At 34.8% G+C, this 12,112-nt stretch overlaps 1 long non-coding RNA gene and 1 pseudogene across 7 annotated transcripts; one reads left to right on the top strand and one right to left on the bottom strand.

The window, feature by feature from the left end:
• Positions 1 to 1,257: 1,257 nt before the first annotated feature.
• Positions 1,258 to 1,566, bottom strand: LOC114311001 (cytochrome P450 72A225 pseudogene; annotated as a pseudogene).
• A 2,439-nt stretch (positions 1,567 to 4,005) lies between these two features.
• Positions 4,006 to 12,112, top strand: LOC114310958 (uncharacterized). Of its 7 annotated transcripts, none has more exons than XR_014338689.1 (6): positions 4,006 to 4,345; positions 4,389 to 4,659; positions 7,740 to 8,009; positions 8,492 to 8,579; positions 8,710 to 8,801; positions 11,667 to 12,112. It is a non-coding gene; the product is annotated as an uncharacterized LOC114310958 (long non-coding RNA). The 7 variants fall into 7 exon arrangements; XR_014338690.1 differs by having other exon boundaries at positions 4,008 to 4,290; positions 4,489 to 4,659; XR_014338684.1 differs by having other exon boundaries at positions 4,009 to 4,345; positions 7,735 to 8,009.

The following is a 12,112-nucleotide window of genomic DNA, read 5'->3' as shown; positions in this document are numbered from 1 at the left end:
ATTTGGCTCTTTAAAAATGGGTTCTTGAACCTCTCGAGTCATTGATGAAATCAACTCTTTGCTTTTGCTATTTTCAACCATGAAAAAATTCTGAAAAAATTCACCAATTCCGGCCATTAAAGCCTCAGTTAAAGACTTGGTAATGAGAGTTGATAACTCATCATTCCATTGGCAATTTTTCATATCAAGTTGATGAATTTCTCCAATTAAATGGTGCATTTTTTCTTCCACCAAATAGTATTGTAAGGGATGAAAGTTTTTTTCATCAAGAAAATGGATCTCTTCTTGAAGATCCAATTTTTTTTGTTTATGCCAATAGATTTTATCTAGGCTATTGGAAATGGACAAATCCAATTCATTTTTCATTTTTTACACTTGACGTCCCATCGGGCGTGCCAAAAATATATGTTGGCTTTCTGGCTTTCGAAGGTTATTTTTGTAATTGCGAGCGTGCCAGCAATGATTGAAAAATCCTTGCAGATTAAATTCAAGCCAATTATCAAGTGATTGTGTTGACGATTCTTTTGCCTCAACGAAGAGGACTTGAAAATTGTCAAGTGTAGAGAAAAGAAAAAGTAAAAGAAAAAAGAGGAACAGAGAAAGACGATTGAGTGACAATCAAAGTAATAATTACTTACCTCTACTCCTATGCTTCGAAAAGGAAGTGCATAAAATGCTTCGAAAAGGAAATACTGAAAATAAATACTTCGAAATATAAATCTATGTTAAATTACTCCTAAGATAAGGAAAATGACAAGAAATATTGAAATCAATTGTCTTTGATTATGAATTCTGGATCCTTTACAATGTAGCCATTAATGGTTATTTATAGATGAAAAAATACAGTAATAACTACTTAGTAACTACCCATTTCTTCCATCTTCATTCTTGTCTTGCTATGTGTCCTTCCACTCATCCACTTTGTCCTTCATATTCTCCATCATCTCTATAACTTTTTTTAACGTCCAAATGAATAAGAGGATACCACGCGTCTTGAAAATGATAATAATAATAATAATATTTTATGGTGCCAACAAGAGCATTATGCAAACATTATACAATACATTATTTGACAAAAGCTTTTATTGTTCAAACCTCCCAAAATACACTTACATTCATTTACACACACTGATATTACACAAGCAGCTACAAATATGAAACAACTATCAACCATTTTCACTTATGCCAAAGAGCATAACTTTCGTTTTTTGGGGCTCTAACTTCATTGATATTACATTTTTTACTAAGATTTTGACACTAAATCTTGTGTAAAACCAAGTGAACACCATATTGGGGACGAAGTATGAAGATGAAAGATGGAGCATGAGTGTAGGAAGGAGAGAACTCAAAAGAGAAATTGATAAGAATCAGTGCTATTGCCATTTTTGCTTCCGTCATTGCAAAATTGTTCCCAATGCATATTCTCGAACCCTCTCCAAAAGGAAAGAATGATAGTTGTTTCTTAGTTGCCTTAGCAATTCCTTCTAAAAATCGTTCTAGTTTGAACTCTTCTGCATATTCTTCCCAAATTTCACGGTCATGGTGAACAAAGATTGTTGGTACCATAACACATATTCTCCACAGGTAATGTCATATCCCTTAATTTTGTTTCCTCGTGAATAACTCGCATAAGCATTATTGAAGAAGGATACAGCCTAAGAGCCTCACTCAATATCATTGTTACACTTTTAAGGCGATTTAACCCATCGTAGTTTGGCTTATTGTTCCCAAAAACTTGCAAAACCTCTTCTCTTGCCCGAGTTTGCCAGTTTTGGTGCTAGCTTAACAAAACCATTGTCCAAACAAGCAAATTAGCGGTGGTCTCTTGCTCAGCAAAATAGAATAGCTTGCATTCCTCGATCGCCTCTCGAATATTGATTCTTGCCTCGTCATTTCCATGTTCTTCAATTTCTTTTAGATTGGCTTTTAGTAGAATACCCAATAAATTATCATTCCAACCAGCTTTTCCCATTTTCATGGCTTTCTCTTTCTCATTGATTATTTCCCTTACAAGTGCTTCCACTTCGTTGTTGATTTCTTTCATTCTCCTATTCGCCTTTGTTGGTAGAAACCTAAAATGGAATTCAAAACAAACTCAAAATTGTTTTTTTCATTTTATTTTTTGTATGACATTTTCAATTGCTATTTACCAAATTACTACAGTATATTAGACACATATATCTTGATCCTGGAATTAATGATTGTTGAGCTTTGCTCAAAAGATGAGATTGTTCAATTTGGAGTTTAAAAATTCTCCTTCTTTCTTCATAACTGACTTCTAAATGCTGTTTGAGAGATCACGTCAGATGTCAAATTATAGAGATAAGGCCTTACATCCAACTCGTATGATTTTTTTTTTCCTGACACTAACTCCTCCCATTTGTTCATTGTCTCACTGCAACTCAAATAGATTGCTGGTACCATATTCTGCAAGAAATACGCAAATTTTTTTTGGATCACTATGGGGTTATGCAAAAAAACAAAAGGTAAACTAGAGAACATATCATTTGTCAGTGTTCGTGATGTGACAAATTCTGCTACTTTTTTTTGATGAAAGTTAGTTTAGGAGTCAAATGGGAAGGATTGCAAACATGAAGAGTCAAAGTGAGAAAGGTTACAAACATGAAGGGCTAAAGTGAGAAAAATCAAACTTAAATGGCTAAAGTGGGAAGGATTGCAAACATAAAGAACGAAAGTGAGAAGGATTGTAAAGATAAAGGGTCAATGTGAAAAAATCAAACTTAAAGGGCCAAAATGGGAAATGAATAAAACTTTAGGGGATAAGTGTAATTTACCTAATAAATTGATAATTTCAAAAAAGGGTGATTCTACTTACACCACTACTTTATCTCTTTACTCCCTTTATATGAGTTTTTTTTTTCCTTCTAATTTTATCCATGTGCAAAATTACCTTTAAGGACAAAACACAAAAATTAAATATATTTTGTTATCTTCTTACATCCCTTGGTCTTCAATCCCTATTCCTCTTTTTCCTTTCTTAATTTTTCTTTTCTTTTACACATCTCTTTTCAAAAAGTGAGAATCATAGTATTTTGATCATTAAAGAAAGCAATGAATGAAGAAACGGTGGTGAAGAACCATCAAAAAAGTGAAATGGTGAGTTTTTTTATTTTATTTGGTAGGTTTTTGTTTCGTTTTTCTAGACTGGTATTCGACTTTCGTTCGGTGGTTCGAAATCGAACAAAATAAAATAGTCCGGCATCACATTGTCGAACAAAAAATATAAGTCTGGTAACCAACTACCGAATGAAAGATACATTTTCGGTAACCCCAAACCGAATTTTTTTAATTTGTTCAGTTTCTCATTACCATGTATTTTCAATTTTTTTTTTTTTATATTTTATATTTTTTTGCTTGGAAAGATTATACTTATACTTATTGCAACAATGCAAGTACTACAATATTAGTGGACTTTAGTCATGAATTCATTACAAATGAGGTTTGTTAAGTTTTTTTTTTATGAATACGATTTTTACTTATTTTTAATTTGGATTGAGTTTTATTAATAATTTGACGTATAAATGTATTTATTATCTTTAGATTTGTGGTAGTCATGAAACATTAATTAAATGAGTTTCTGACATTAGAAAGAAGACTGTATTTGTCATTGTTATAAAAACATTAGATGCGGGAAGCAATGGCAAAAACCAAGACTTACACTTGCTTGTAAAAGAAGTGGTTACTATAGAGACACACTACAACAATTCGCACTTTTGGCGACCAAATTTAGGGACTAAAATGAATTTAGTCACCAAAAGTCAGCCCTTTGGCGACTAAAATTTGTTTTGGTCGACAATGGTTCATATTTTAGTTACTAAAATTTTTTAGTAGCTGTATTACTTAATGGCGGCTAAAAATACAATTAGTAGTTAAAAAATGACTCAATAGGCGACTAAAAAATAGTTAGTCGCTAAAAAGCGCTCAATAGGTGACTAAAATACAATTTAGTTATTAAAAAGTTACTCAATGGGCGACCAAAAAACCGCTTAGTCGGCAAAGGTTATTTTCAGTGATCAAAATGATTTCAGGAATAAAACTAAATTTTTTTGGTGGGAACACAAATTTGCCGCCTGATTTTGGTTTATGTTTAATATTTATTTTATTTTATTTCTCTGTATGTATCGATACATACACCAAAGGAAAAACCAATCAACACATTGTTTGCTCTCACTCCCGTCGAACTGCCTATCGCTCTCCGTCGGTTCACTGTCTCATCGTCACCGTCACTCACCATTGCTCACCGTCTCAAGCCCATTGATTTTGATGCAGGTATTTCTCTCTCTCTCTCTCTTCCTCTATTTCCCCATTTCACTATAGCTCTAGGGTTTTTTTGTTTTGTTTTGTTTTGTTTTTTGATGTTGTAGGAGTTTCATTTCTAGGAAACGAGTAAATTGGTTGTGATTTTTGTTCTAGATTTAGGGTTTTTTTGTTTTGTATATATATATATATATATATATTTTGATGCAGAGGCTTGATCTCTCTTGGTAAATAATGAATATATTCATGGAGATTTGAAGTATTTTACCCTCAACTTAGAAACATAGTTCATTCCACAAACAACATTCAACCGATTGGTCTGTTCTCGAAACAACATTCAACATGCAAATTGCTGTCAATCTGGTTCAAGAAACAGACGAGGTATGCCCTTCTTCAACTTCCATATGCCATTAGTTGTGTAATCCAATTCTTAATTTCATTATCCTATGGTTGCTTGATTGAGAACTCTCTTGGCTCTCTGTGTCTGAGTTTGGTTTGTCCTCATATTGAATTGTATTCGTAGCTGTTGATTTGTACTTTTCATACATTTGTTCTTTCCCATGAATTTCTTCTTCCTGTTACATCTTGCGCCCTCCAACTGTTTGATGCAATGCCCAAATCAAAAATTACTTATCTTCTTCTTCTACTTCTGTTGTAGTCTGAAGTCACATAGTGGTTTGGGTTTTAATATTTAATAAATTTATTTCTTATTCCTCTAGACCCAAGAAAGAATATCATGAAAGAAGAGAGAATACAATTAAGAATCCAAAAACTGCTGTATGGCTGTTAAAATGTGATTGTAAGCAAAGTTCTGATAATTTTCTTCCCCTCATGTCTAAAGAAAAAAAAAAGTAGATTAATATGAGAACAACTCATACACATTGATTGTGTATTTATTTGCATGTATGGCTGCTAAAATGTGATTGTAAAGCAAAGTTCTGATCATTTTCATCCACTCCTATCTGGAAAAAAAAAAAAAAACAAGTAGATTAATATGAGAACAACTCATACACAGACGGTTATGTATTGGTTTTAATAGCTTTCAGAATTGCAAAATGTCAAACTATATATACAATCAATGGCTTTGGCTACACCTTTCATTTCTTTCAAGTTTCCAAAGTTGGTTAGTGTTTTTTGGCAGGGAAGAACCATATATTGAGTTGAGATTTCAATTTTAACGTTTTAATTGAATGGATCAGACCTGCATTTTTTCCACTTGGGTGGATTTTCAATAATTGTCATGAAAAGATTATATTACAAATGCAAATGTGGTGGTATCTTCTGATTATTTTCAAGTGGGTTAGATAAAACTCCAAGTGATTTTAAATATTTTAAAACCATTTGGTGAAAAATATATTTTTGAACTAATAATTTTCAATATTTTAAGACTTTTTGGTGAGGATGGCGATGGTTTGTTTGGCATTATCCCTAAGAACTGATTCTGTTTTCAATGATAAAAAGGTACTATGGTGTGGAAAAAAAATATTTTTTCTGCAATTTTGGGAGACTGTTTTCCAAATAATTTCTTAAAAAACGAGGCATCATATCTGTTCAAGCTGTAAAAAGAATGATTTTTCTAATTTGCAAGTATATACAAATAAGCATTGTCGGCTGGGTAGAGTTTTTGATTAGGTGATTTGAATTAGAGCAAACTATTTTTTGAACATGATCCTTCATAGGATTTTTTAGTATTTTTCTGTTCTATTGTTGGTTCTTGTAGGATTGTGTAGGTATCCCCCTCTTTTTTTTTTTTGTGTGTGTGTGTGTGTGTGTGTGTTATTATTTACATAAAAACATACCTATCTGAGCTTGAGAACATTTCAAGGAATTTTTGGCATACTTAATGACCATATTGTTGGAAGGCATCTTAATCTCTATGATAGAAACAGTTGGAAGATTTTGTAGGCATCCCATTTTTTTTAATCTTATTATTTACATAATAACACAAATGTGCTTGAGAACATTTCAAGGAATTTGTGGCACATTTAGGGAAGATATTGTTAGAATCTATGGCATCTTAACCTTTGTGGTAGAGACACTTGCAACAATTTGGAAAGATAAACTTAAATTATTGAGTCTGAATTGTTTGAAAAAGAGAAGTGTTGGAGGTTTATATAAAACTGATTGAAGCCGCAATCAGTAATTTGATTTCACATCCTATAGTGGATGACTGGATGGTATGGTCATGGAAAAGGAAGTAACTAGATGACAAGATTCACTGAGAGAACCAAATAGTTGGAAGAATCCAATACTCATGTTGGATTCTGGCAACAATGAATAGTATTTCCAAAGGTGTGTAAAGCATCTTGTCTCCATAGTTCTATTTTCCATATATAACCCTCCCTTTTGTAATTTCATTCGCATTTTCCTACTGATATAATCATTTTTTGGAATTCAATTATCGTTTTCAGTTTTACCCATGCCTGGGATTGTGCTTGACTCTTCTAAATGAAGCTAATGATAAGTTCACCCAATGTGCTTAATACCCATGGCCAGCCCATACTTTGTAACTGCTAGTTGACTATTACAAATATTTCTCCCTACGACAAACAAATAAGAACTTGTTGGATGTGAGGCATTCTATTTATTTAATTATGTTATTGTAATTCCTTCCTGTTCTTTTATTGTTCTTTGTCTTGATGTCAAGCGTGTTATCTATTCAACTTGATGAATAAAGTGGGTGATTTATAATGTAGTTTCCTTGTTACCACATTTTATCTTGTGCATGTGTGGCTCCATGTGCACCATGTAATCTAACTGTGTCATTAGTTTAACATTAAAGTAGTTTAAAGTAATAATACTTGGTTTTTGTTTTGTTTTGTTTTTAAAATTATATCTGCTGCTAATAGTTTGGATACATTGTCAATATTATTTGATATGGATGCTATGAATTCCTAAACCAAGCATCTTTCAACAACATGATATATTGATCTCCATGTTTTTTGGAATTTTAACTTGGTTATTCTATGACATATTGATCAATTATTGTGCATTATTTATAAATGGGAAAATAGATTATATATATTTATATATCCCCAATGCCCCATTTATAAGTGGATTGTATTGTTTGTAAATTTTCTGCAAAATGTTTAATTGGCATATATCATGCCGTCACAGGATTTTCTGCTAATAAGCAGATACCACATGGCCAAATTTCTTTAGTTTAACTTCATTGACAGATCTTGTCTTATTTTTCAATATCATGGTCTTGTTAGTTAATTCATGGACGCTACTTTCTGAAGACTTGACTTAACTGAGATTGCTGCTGGAAAAAAAAAAAGAAAAGAAAAAGAAAAGCAGAGGAATTAAGCCTAGTTTACTTTAAGACGCACCAAATAATAATTAGTTATAAATAATAACATAGGTGTTTGTCAAAAATTGGAAAAAAAGCATTGTTTTTTCCCCATTTTCTTTTGTACTAATCATTTTTATGGTTATAAACCTTATTTGCAACAGAGCAGAGGTTGTCTTAGATGTTGTACTAAGCCCCCTCTGATAATTGCTGTCAACAAGCCATCCAAGAGACTGAGAATTCGAGGCCAAACAGTTAAGAAATCAAGCATTTCAGAGGATTTTTGGAGCACCAACACTTGTGAGATGGACAATAGTATTGTTCAGTCCTAGAGAAGTGGATCATCAATGAGCACATCAAATCCGCCCCTAGATCCCCACAACAGTGCTGGAAGCACAAGTAATCCTACTGAATTTGTAAATCATGGAAAATTCAAAAAGTAAGTTAATTCTTTCTATTGTTAACTGCTTACCAGAATGGTTGCTTGCATTCCCCATAATATCAATCAACGTGTTGCTTAGCCATTGTTTCTGACAAATTACCTCTACTCATCCTCTAAGATATTCTAGGCCCCAAAACTGTGAACTAGATGATTATCAATCTTTATTTAGATTAGAGGTGGTTCTTTGGATAGATGTATGGTTGGAACCACTAATTCTTTTTTCTTTTTTTCTATTTTTGGTCTGTGGACTATGGAGTCTGGGCACTTGATCAAATTTTGAAAATGCCCCAATATCCATGCCGCTCTGATTTAACAAGCATGTAGTAACTTCCACAATACATGTTTTATATTACTGATCTGTTAAGTTAAATGCTTTGCATTTCCCCTAGGCCACAAAGAGCTTTTAAGGGCACTCCCATATGAGACTTCTCCAGTAGTGTGCTTCTTTGTCTACTAAATTTAATCCTTCATTTGTCCAGGTCGTCTTCTTTGGAATTATATAAGACAGGAATGGATTGGAAATAAGAGGTCTCAAAACCGTACATAAGTTCCCAAACCCAAACTAAGGTGTTTTACTTCGCCTTTCTTATATTTATGTGATGTGCAAACTTGTCATCTTCATTTATAGTTCCTTGAAGCTTCTGTTCTTGTTTTTCATTGCAATGTGACTTGATCATCATTTATGATGTTATCACAGGTTTTATTGGCTGATGATATCTAGGTTATGATCTTAGGTTACCAGCCGAAATGTACTCGATGGTATAAAAAATTGAGTCACTTGCTCGGCAGGTAAGTTCCACAAACAAGACTGCATCTGATTTGCCATGTCTGCTTCTTGATGTTGTCTATCGTTTAATGGCCTTCAAAACATATTTATTCATGCCGATTTAGTGTAGTGTATTTTTAATTGAGCTGCTCTCTGTGACAATACAAATTTAATGTGCCAAATAGTATTGAGTATGGCCACTTGCTAGTTGGAACAATAGACAAATGGAGATTCTTTTGTTTGGCACCAACACCAGTGCTGTGCTGTTATAACGTTGTAATGCTATCTGTTATCTGCATATCCATTGAGCTCATTGTTGTAATGCTATCTGTTATCTGCATATAATGTTGTAATGCTATCTGTTTGGCTCGAACCGCCGTGTGGCCGACACGAACACCTCCCCCATGCCAAATAGGACTTGTGACAATTGACGGAATGTTATTTGGACCTGTAGGTTGGGATTTAGAGATGAATACGCCAAAACTTTGTCGAAAAACGGCCTTTTATGGGCGAAAATTCAAAACAGCCCTTGAACCGCCGTGTGGCCGACACGAACACCTCCCCCATGCCAAATAGGACATGTGACAACTGACGGATTGTAATTCGGACCCGTAGGTTGAGATTTAGAGACGAATACGCCAAAATTTAGTCGAAAAACGGCCTTTCGGGGGTGAAAACTCAAAACAGACCCCGAACCGTCATGTGGCCGACACGAACACCTCCCCCATGCCAAATAGGACTTGTGACAACTGACGGAATGTTATTCGGACCTGTAGGTTGGGATTTAGAGACGAATACACCCAAAACTTAGTCGAAAAAGGGCGTTTCGGGGGCGAAAATTCAAAACAACCTCCGAACCTCCGTGTGGCCAACACGGGCAGCTTCCCCATGCCAAATAGGACATGTGACAACTGACGGAATGTTATTCGGACTTATAGGTTGGGATTTAGAGCCGAATACATCCAAAACTTAGTCGAAAAATGGCGTTTCGGAGGTGAAACTTCAAAACAGCCCCCGAACCTCCGTGTGGCCAAAATGAACAGTTTCCCCATGCCAAATATGACTTGTGACAACTGACGGAATATAGGTTGGGATTTAGAGTTGAATACGCCCAAAACTTAGTCGAAAAAGGGCGTTTTGGGGGCAAAAATTCAAAACAGCCCCCGAACCTCAATGTGATTGACACGAACAGCTTCCTCATGCTAAATAGGACGTGTGACAACTGACGGAATTTTATTCGGACCCATAGGTTGGGATTTAGAGGCGAATACGCCCAAAACTTAGTCAAAAAAGGGCATTTCGGGGGCGAAACTTCAAAATTGCCCCCGCACCTCCATGTGGCCGACACGAACAGCTTTCTCATGCCAAATATGACTTGTAACAACTGACGGAATGCTATTCGGACTCGTAGGTTAGGATTTAGAGACGAATGCGCCAAAACTTTGTTGAAAAAGAGCGTTTTGGGGGCGAAAATTCGAAACAGCCCCCGAATCTCCGTGTGGCCGAAACGAACAGTTTCCCATGCCAAATATGACTTGTGACAACTGACGGAATGATATTCAGATCTGTAGGTTGGGATTTAGAGACGAATACGCCCAAAACTAAGTCGAAAAAGGCCGTTTCGGGAGAAAAAATTCAAAACAGCCCCCGAACCTTCGTGTGGTCGAAATGAACAGTTTCCCCATGCCAAATATGACTTGTGACAATTGACGGAATGATATTCGGACCCGTAAGTTGGGATTTAGAGACGAATACGTCCAAAACTTAGTCGAAAAAGGTCATTTTAGGGGCGAAAATTCAAAACAGTCTCCGAACCTCCATGTGGCCAACACGGGCAGCTTCCCCATTCGGATCTATAGGTTGGGATTTAGAGCTGAATACGCCCAAAACTTAGTCGAAAAAGGGCGTTTCAGTAGCGAAAATTGAAAACAGCCCCCGAACCTCCGCGTGGCCGAAACGAACAGTTTCTCCATGCTAAATAGGACTTTTGACAACTGACGAAATGTTATTCGGACCCGTAAGTTGAGATTTAGAGACGAATACGTCCAAAACTTAGTCGAAAAAGGGCGTTTCGGAGGCGAAACTTCAAAACAGCCCTTGAACCGCAGTGTGGCCGAAACGAACAGTTTTCCCATGCCAAATATGACTTGTGACAAATGACAGAATGTTATTTGGACTCGTAAGTAGGGATTTAGAGCCAAATACGCTGAAAACTTAGTCGACATAGGGCGTTTCGGGGGTGAAACTTCAAAACAGCCCCCGAACCTCTGTTTGACTCTCATGGGCAGCTTTCCCATTACAAATAGGACTTGTGACAACTGACGGAATGTATTGGAGATGTATAGTAATGGAAAATTATGGGAAAAATATTTAGAAACCAATATGAACTCAGTTTACGCTTTGTTTTAAACTTGCTAATTTTTTGAATGTACACACGTGTGTTATTATTTTTATCACATGTTCTAATATCCTTTCTAAAATGGCACTAACATACATTAATAAGCACTGATAGTTTTATATCCAATCTAATGATTCAAGCGCCTTTTGCAAATAAATAATGAGGAAGTTGGTAAAAAAAATACTTTCTATTCACATTGGGCTTTGATATTAGTTTAGCCACAGAATTTGGATACATGTTGCATACAAATAGAAAATTGTTACATTAGCTTTATGTTACTGATGAAAGATTTAGTAATGATTGTTTTGCATTTAACAATGTTCCTTATAACAAAAGACTTTAGAAAGACTGTACAATGACTGATAATTGATTCATCATGGAAGGTTGCTTGTTACTTATTTTTATTTGTCACTTGTTTCCAAATTCATTCATGAAGTTGGGCATTTTTGGGTCCAATTCTAATGTTTTTTTTTTTTTTTGTTTTTTGTAGATGACTTCGTTGCGTAGACTTGCAGAGATATTTTGGTGTATGGAGAAGAAATTGTACTTTTGTATAGAAGTAATATAATACTTTTGTCGTCTCTGGCTTTTGTGCAATCAACTATTCCTGATACAGAAATTTTTGATAGCGAACAGATAATTATTGGCATGGTAGATGGATCACCTTTTGACGCCGTACAGATATATGATTTTTTGTCGTGATACATAGATGTATTTTTGGCTTGGTATATACATCACCTTTTGTCGTAGTACAGATTACGATGGTAATTTGTACCGTGCCAAATTGTCATTTCACATGGTATAGTAAATGTAATTTTTGTATATGGAGGGTTTTACTTTTTGTATGATTGTATATGTTGTATGAAATTATTATTTTAGTTTGGACAATAGTTCGTTTGTATGTACTTGGACAGTTAACGCAATTTATTTTTTGTA

The sequence above is a fragment of the Camellia sinensis genome, chromosome 8, assembly GCF_055761805.1.
Source record: "Camellia sinensis isolate YWXY chromosome 8, ASM5576180v1, whole genome shotgun sequence".
Taxonomy (NCBI): domain Eukaryota; kingdom Viridiplantae; phylum Streptophyta; class Magnoliopsida; order Ericales; family Theaceae; genus Camellia; species Camellia sinensis.
Note: the sequence above shows the minus strand (reverse complement) of the source record. Positions and strands in the feature narration are given on the sequence as shown.